The sequence below is a fragment of the Cupressus sempervirens genome, unplaced genomic scaffold (genome assembly GCF_028749045.1).
Source record: "Cupressus sempervirens isolate cs-2001-9-10 unplaced genomic scaffold, ASM2874904v1 CseChr00c100012_05, whole genome shotgun sequence".
NCBI classification, from domain to species: Eukaryota; Viridiplantae; Streptophyta; class Pinopsida; order Cupressales; family Cupressaceae; genus Cupressus; species Cupressus sempervirens.
This window is the reverse complement of record NW_028322204.1, coordinates 1,522,615-1,530,775: the sequence shown is the minus strand read 5'-3', so window position 1 is coordinate 1,530,775 and position 8,161 is coordinate 1,522,615. Positions and strand designations below refer to the sequence as shown.

General features: G+C 35.7%; 1 long non-coding RNA gene across 1 annotated transcript; it reads left to right on the top strand.

Moving 5' to 3' along the window:
• The first annotated feature begins 3,511 nt into the window (after window positions 1-3,511).
• On the top strand, window positions 3,512-4,408 carry LOC149527902 (uncharacterized). The gene is made up of 2 exons (XR_016359617.1): window positions 3,512-3,580; window positions 3,673-4,408. It is a non-coding gene; the product is annotated as an uncharacterized LOC149527902 (long non-coding RNA).
• The last annotated feature ends 3,753 nt before the right edge of the window (window positions 4,409-8,161 follow it).

Genomic DNA, 8,161 nt, shown 5'->3' with positions numbered 1-8,161 from the left:
AAATAACTCAGCGGTCAGAATTCATATCTATAATGGCAATCTGTACTGGCGTTTTGCAAGAATATCCTTTTCAGTACCATCAACGGTTTGTTTTAAACTATACAATGTTCAATGAAAATGTAGAATTGAAACAAGTGTGTCTACTTGTTAATTATCAGAACAGATACGTCTTTTCACAGTAATAGTTGTAAAGTGACTTGCATGATGAAAGGGATGTGTGCATATTGAGGAAATCTTGACTTGGTTGTGCAAGAGACAGCCAGGTCAATAGCCTTAACTGGATGTGCTATATTGTATTGTGTTCAATGAAAATTCAGTGTTCAAACAAGCATTGCCGAGGCAATCTAGGTCTTATTAAGGTGTCTCTCTGTGGATCGTGGAAGAATCAGAAAACTATTTTGAGAAACCAATTGACGTAGATTGAGATTCTATGCTATCTTACTAGACTGGTTAGCAACCATTCCATTTTGATTGATCAAGGGACTAACTATACATGTTTTCACCTTTTATTTGAACCTGGTTGTGCTTGACTTTTACCTGTCGTCCCTTAGAACAGTTACATGTGGTGACAGTTATACTTAATTGAACTGTTTTAGAATGAAATGACTCACTCTATTCAGAATTCATGTCTATAAGGGAAATCTGTATCAGGTTTTTGCAAAAGATCCTGATCAATATCCCCAACTGGCTGCCTTATATATATAATGTTCAATGATAATTTAGAATCGAAATAAGTATGTCTACTGGTCTTGATCAATATATTATTTATCAGAACAGTTAACGTTTTTCTCCCAGTAATATGATGATAAGGTTCAGGATCAAGTGACTTGTATGATGAACAGAATGCAGACATATATTTGAGAAATATTCACTGATTTCTGCAAAAGGTAGCCAGATCAACAATAGTCTCAACTGAGTGTGTCAGATTTTATTGTGTTAAGTGAAAATTGGGTTTTGAAACAAGCATAGGTCAGGCGATCACCTTTAATTTGCAACCTGGTGGTGCTCGACCGTAACCTGCCATCTCTTGAAAAGTTGTGTGTGGTAAGAGTAGTGCTTAGTTGATCTGATATAGAACAAAATAACTTATGTGATCAGACTTCACATTTATAATGGAAATCTGTACTGGGTTTTTGCAAGAGATAACCTGATCAATTCCTCAACTGGCTGCATAAAAAAATAAAAAATATAGTTTTCGATGGAAATTTAGAACATAAAAAGCATGTCTATTGGTAATATGACCAATGTAACTTGTTTATCAGAACAGTTAGATTTTCTCACAGTAATATCTTGTATATGTTGGAGCTTAGAATGTAAGTGTCCTGCCTGACAAACGGAATGCATGCATATTCAGGAAATTTTGACTAGTTGTGCAATAGTTAACCAGATCAATTTCCTTAATTGGGTGTGCTATATTTAATAGCATGCAAAGAAATTTAGTGTTGAGACAAGGATCACTGAGGCAATCTATCTTTAATCTCTAAATCTTTCTGTGGATTGAGTAGTTTGCAAACTGTTTTCTTTATTCACCTAGTTATTTGTTGAACTGTAAGCTATATCTGATTTGAAGAAAGACTGTAACTATGATGGTGTACAAAGCTTTGTAGTTTGGAGGGAAGTTAGTTTCTCAATACAGTTTTTGTATGTGCAAAATGTTGCAATCTGTTTAAATACAAGTCTCTTGCCAAAGAATGAGTTGATATGTAATCTGTATCTGATTGGAAGGAATATTGCAGTACTATGAGATTGTACAAAGCTTCATAGTATTGGTGGAAGTTTGTTTTCTCAACACAGTGTCTTATTGTGCAGTTAGTTTTCTCAACACGGTATCTGGTTGTGCAGATAGTTTGCTCAACACGTTATCTGGTTGTGCAGTTAGTTTTCTAAACACAGTACCTGGTTGTGCAGTTAGTTTTCTCAACATGGTATCTGGCTGTGCAGTTAGTTTTCTCAGCACAGTATCTGGTTGTGCAGTTAGTTTTCTCAACACAGTATCTGGTGGTGCAGTTAGATTTCTCTACATGATATCTGGTTGTGCAGTTTTGAAGTGATCCGTGTCTGATTGGAAGGAATACTGCAACTATGAGATTGTACAGAGCTTTGTAGTTTTGTTGGAAGTAACAATCTGTTTAAAATACAAACCTCTTGCCAAAGAATTAGTTCAGATACAATGCTTCAAGGGAGATGGAACAAAAAGAAAATTTTGTAACTCAGCAGCAGTCACCTCATTTCTACTGTAGTAAAACTAGTGAGCACTTGCCCTGAAGCTGCATGTTTCAGATAAATGTTTTTCTTTCTCTTTCTTGTAAGATACACTTGTTATGTAGTCTACTCAGCAAAATCACGTGACTGAAAATTTTCATGTAGACCTTGGTGTAATCTGGCAGCATTCGTTCACAGTTTGAGTAAACATCCAGAGAAGTTAATTGAGCTGTGTTTTGTCATCTTTGTTTGGACTATATAGTGCCTTTATTTTATGATATTAGTAGAAATTCATCTTTTGAGCTTATTTTTAAGTCTTTTATATATTGTTGTACCCATTGTATTCCCTTTTGATTCACTTCAACTTTTCCAATAAAAGCTTTAAAGTATTAATTCCATTAACAATATCTGAGATAGATTAGAATTTATGGGAGCGATTAAAAATGGAAGTCTTTTGCATTGTGAGCTTTTAAACTTCATTAATAGATTGACAAAAATCGAAGTGGAGCATATGTTTTATGTTGTGCTTGTGAGGCCGCATTAAGTTACATTTTAGAAGACTAATTACTTCACAACAGTTGCAAGCTGAGCTGGGGATCTATCTTATCAAAGTTCGGTGGGTTCATCAATTTATGTTTCAAAATATCATTGCTGTTCACGAGAAGTTCTAACAATTCTGTGTGGTTCACAAAAATCAGCCACTCATTTTCTCGACTTTATTGATCTTCAAAAAAGGCGCTGCAGCAGAGCAATGTATTGGGGAAGATTCAGACTGAAGTGAATAGTAAATGTTGTTGGTAAATAGTATATGACTAAGCACTACAGATGTCATTTCCTTGGTGGCATGCATATATTTTGTTCCTTATCTGTCTTTAATCTCGAATGTTTCCTGTATAGATATTTGATCTGGTAAATTGCTATCTTATTGGTCAATTAAGGGTGGCGTCTAATCAGTGGCCTTAATCCTTCCTATAATGTCACATTTTTTGTGGAAAACAGGAACCGGTCTTGTTTATGATTAGTTGGCCTTGAGGAGGGGGACGTTATGTATGCCAAATTGGTTCATTGCATTGTGATGAACTAAAAACTACTCTTTTTAAAATTTCTTCTAATATTATGGGAAATTGATGGCATTGGTTGTAGAGAGGAAGATTAAGGGCTTGGGTTCTATGACTGTTAAAATGTAAAATTGAAGAATCACATGAAATTTGGAGTGAATACAGTTTTACAAATTGTCGTGGCCATTTATATTATTTGCTGTTTATTGCTGCTTAGTTATCATTTAAATATATGCCCAATTTAATTTGTACACATGCTGTTCCTGTTCCTGGTGGAGAAAGCTATTGGAAGTTCATTAAGTGCCGCAAAGGGAAGCATGGTAAGTTTAACCCTGTTTTTAGGGTCATTTTTCACAATGATGCTAATGGAGAATACTCATATTTGCTGGAAAAAATGAATTGTGAGCTTCAGGATTTACCAGTGGATGGATAGTTCCTGGGGTATAGGAAGGGGTTTGACATCCATTGGCATTATCTGTGTGGCTACGACTTCTTCACCTACTCATATGATTAGGTTAATTTAAATTGAAAGGTTATTTACAGAAAAATATAAGAGGCCGTAAGCTTTACTTCTCTATTGAGAGGGGCATAAAACTAAAGCTTGATGTGTTTTTCAAGACAAATTTAGGGAAACAATTTTGCTGTAATTGGAAGTTTGTTTTATGTTTGGATTTGGCATGATCATTTCTTTAGCACTTTATTTTAGTTGGCAGTTCTCTTCCGTCTTGGAAGTTCCAGATCCTGCTGGATTTGGGTTATATGCAAACTTTGGGACATTGGTTTTCTGCTCTGAAGTAGCGGTTTCAAGCAGTTATTTTACTAGATAATTGTTTTGAAATTTCCAAGGAAAATCACTGTGGAGCAACTGGTGTAGAGTCCAAATTCAACTAGCAGCATATCTCCCAGGTCCAAGAGAGCGTTTGCTTGTGATTCCACTAGAAAATTTCTAGTATATGCCGAAGTTGGTGACTTCCTTTCCTTTTTAGCTCATACGTCAACTCAAAAAGCATAGTTCAGGTCATCATTCTCTTGCAAGAGGACATTAATATTTTTCTGTTGGGGTATTGCACACCAATAATTGAATGTGACTGTTTAACTGATTTTGTACAGTCCAGTATGTAATGTATCTGTTAGAGATTTTGTTGGAAGACCTGATGAATTTACAACTTGAGTTATTTTCAATTCGACTCTTGGAAATTTGCATATTACAACAGTTTGCGGCAGGGTTCTGGCCAATCCAAACCTGACAAATTAGTCTGTTCATATATTAAAATGACCTAAAGTGAATTTCACATTTTACACTACTGCTGAAAAAGATGTCCCAAGCAATCTGAAATTCGCCAATGTCTAAAATTTGAAGGTGTTGAGAAAACACAACTACAAATCAAAGAACAAAAAACCCTAGGCAGTAGGGTTAAAAACAGCATGCGTACTATTCATTTGTGATAAGCTCGATTGAGTTGAGGCGCATGTTAGCATCCAAAGCCTAACTCATTGGCAGCCATCTTTAATAAGTTGGCATTAGGATGACTTAACACAGCTACTAGACTTGTTCAGCCCTCGAGTTTTCCTCTTTCTAATTTTCGAGATGATGGAAAATTTGCCCATTGTTTTGCCCTTCCAGTAGGCGAGATGAGTCAAAAAGTACATTAAACTAGCAATTAGTTTGGAGAGAGACCTTCTCTTAATCAATTTTGCCAGGTATTGTCAGGTTGACCATGATATCTGTGCTAGTATTAGAGATGTGATGAAATTAAAATATTAAAGACTTCTCCCCTTCACTCACGAGGACTTTATTGAAGTTTTTATTTCCATGTATCCACTTCCATGAGGTATGGCCACAGCAGATCAACACCTTCCAACGTCACACTTCAACTGCTCATCATTCCATGGGATTTTGATGTCAATTCCGTTCAACGACTTGCCACTAAAGCCAATTGTACGTAGCATATCGTCTTGCACCTTATCAAAGTGGTAGGCGGGCACTAGTTGAATAAGGGAGTTTCAATACATCTCTTAAACTGGGGATTTTCAGAAAGGTGTATTTTAGGTATTTGAGCTAGGGGAAATGACTGCTAACTTGGTGCACCCGCAGTTCCTAGACCCTATGTCGGAATTTGCCAATTTTTTTGGTGAACCTCCGTGAGTGAATAGTTTAAAACTAACCTTTTACGTATCTTGCATTTACAAAACTCTATAGAATCCATAGAGTGCAAGGTGATCTAAAAGTGCAAAAAAGAAGAAGCATTCGCTTGGAACTTGCCACCAAAACCCCCCATTGACCACTATGCTACAGGCTAATAAAAAAGGCATAATGATCCAATTACCAATTTCTTTTGTACCAATTTGTGTTCACTTTATAACATGAACTTGCCCACGTGGTAGAAAAGGTGGCCGTGGGGTGATTTCAATTAAAACACATTGTCCCTAGGCTAAATCAAAACACCATGTTATTATAACCCACCATGACCCTAACTTAACTATGGCTGACCCTATTACCGTGTATGGTGATACGTTAAATCATCACCAAGGGCCACTTTACCACTTGTAGTTAACCCATTTACTAAGGCAAAATAACCCTAAACCTGTTCATTTTCGTTGTTCAGAAGTCTCTCCCATAGCTCCCGCCAACGCTTCTTGCTGCTTCCTACTTTGCCATTTTGCTCAACCTTGTTCTTCTTTTGCATTTCAGGTGAGAACTCATGAAGTAACAATAACTCATTGTTTTATATCATTCACTTAGTGTTTCCATGATTATCTTGTATTTTTTACATTCCATGTGAATGGGGTTTCCCTGTGAAATGACGCATATATTGTGTGAGGGAAATTATTTTAGAATACTATAAAATTATAATGTAGAATGTTGATAGAGTCAAATCTTTTTGGTTTGTTTATTGTGAATAATTAAAGTATTTGAGGTTTTATGCGAATGATTATGATATGGGGTTTTTTTATCTATTTACTCTTGCTCTTATTTATCATTCACTTAGTGTTACCATTATTATCTTGTATGTGGGGTTTCATTGTGAAATGATTTATTTATAATCATTCCTTAAGAGGGTTTTTTTATCAATGGTTTTTGTTGTGTAATTAGTAATTTTTTAAAGGTTTTCAAAGTTTCTTCAAAGCTCAGATTGGGCCTTGATCGAGCGTATCTAGATTTTGCTCCTCTGTCAAATTATTAGATGCTAGAGATCCACCCCACAATGTGTTATTTTGGCTGAGTTTGGTGCCCACTCTTTCAGGTTGGCAACCATTTTTGACTTGATTTGGTTCCACCAACACCTTTGTGGCTTTGCAGACTTTGCTAACGATCGGCATAGATACCCTCACTTGGCATACTGCGACTCAGTTGCTATTATAGGCTTCGTGTTAGAAGATTGTTGCAAGCATGAATGTTGATGATATTCCTATGGGGGAGTATTGTAGATTTGTTACATTCATGACTAAGGCAAAATAACCCTAAACCTATTCATTTTCGTTGTCCAAAAGTCTCTCCCATAGCTCTCGCCAATGCTTCCCGCTGCTTCCTACTTTTCCATTTTGCTCAACCTTTTTCTTCTTTTGCATTTTAGGTGAGAACTCACAAAGTAACAATTACTCATTGTTTTATATCATTCACTTAGTGTTTCCACAATTATCTTGTATTTTTCACATTCCATGTGAATGGGGGTTTCATCGTGAAATGATGGATGTATTGTGTGAGGAAAATTATTTTCGAATATTGTAAAATTATAGTTTAGAATGTCGATAGAATCAAATCTTTTTGGTTTGTTTATTGTGAATAATTAAAGTATTTGAGGTTTTATGCATATGATTGTAATATGGGTTTTTTTTTTTGATGTGTTTACTCTTACTCTTATTTATCATTCACTTAGTGTTACCATTATTATCTTGTATGTGGGGTTTCATCGTGAAATGATTTATTTATAATCATTTCTTAAGAGGTTTTTTTAATCAATGGTTTCCATTGTGTAATTAGTAAATTTTTAAAGGTTTTCAAGGTTTCTTCAAAGCTCAGATTAGGCCTTGATCGAGCATATCTAGATTTTGCTCTTCTGTTAGAATATTAGATGCTAGAGATCCACATAGTGTTATTTTGGCTGAGTTTGGTGCCCACCCTTTCAGATTGGCGTCCATTTTTGACCTGATCTGGTTCCTCCACCACCTTTGTGGCTTTGCAGACTCTGTTGACGGTCGACATAGATGCCCTCACTTGGCATACTACTCCTCAGTTGCTATTATAGACTCCGTGTTAGAAGATTGTTGCAAGCATGAATGCTTATGATATTCCAATGGGGGAGTATTGTAGATTTGTTACATTCATGACTGAGTTTGTCATTGATGTCAACATAGCAGTTTTTTATGGTATCCAATAGAAGAACAATGAAAAGATTAAGTTGGTATGGACGACTAGTTGAGTATTTTAACTACTCGAGGTTATGGGAGATACTTCTGAGTATCTGGCATATGTAGTTAACGTCAGAAGAAGAAAGGATTAGTCTAGAACAAGTTATGTAAGTTTTGGTGATGTCTGTTCTGAGAAGAGTTTACAGAGGCATGTTCTGGTAAACTTGTTATATCTCTTAGCAAAGTTATTATTTTGAGTATTGAGGTTGAGGACATGAAGAAGACATGTTGAGGATGATGTGGTTAAGTTTTCTCATCATAATATTGTGTGTACGAAAAGTTATTCAAGTTGCAAGGCAGAAGATCAATTTTATCACTAAGTGTAACATGTTCTTAATATGGTTCTATAATGATTAATTGAGAAGGTTTAACAATCGACTCAGGGAATTGTTTTGAGGGCATGGTATAAAGGAATGACATTTTCCTTTATCATAAGTGTGGATTGGAATAATTGATAAGCAGTAGTAAAGAGTGAAATGTGAAGTTGAGTA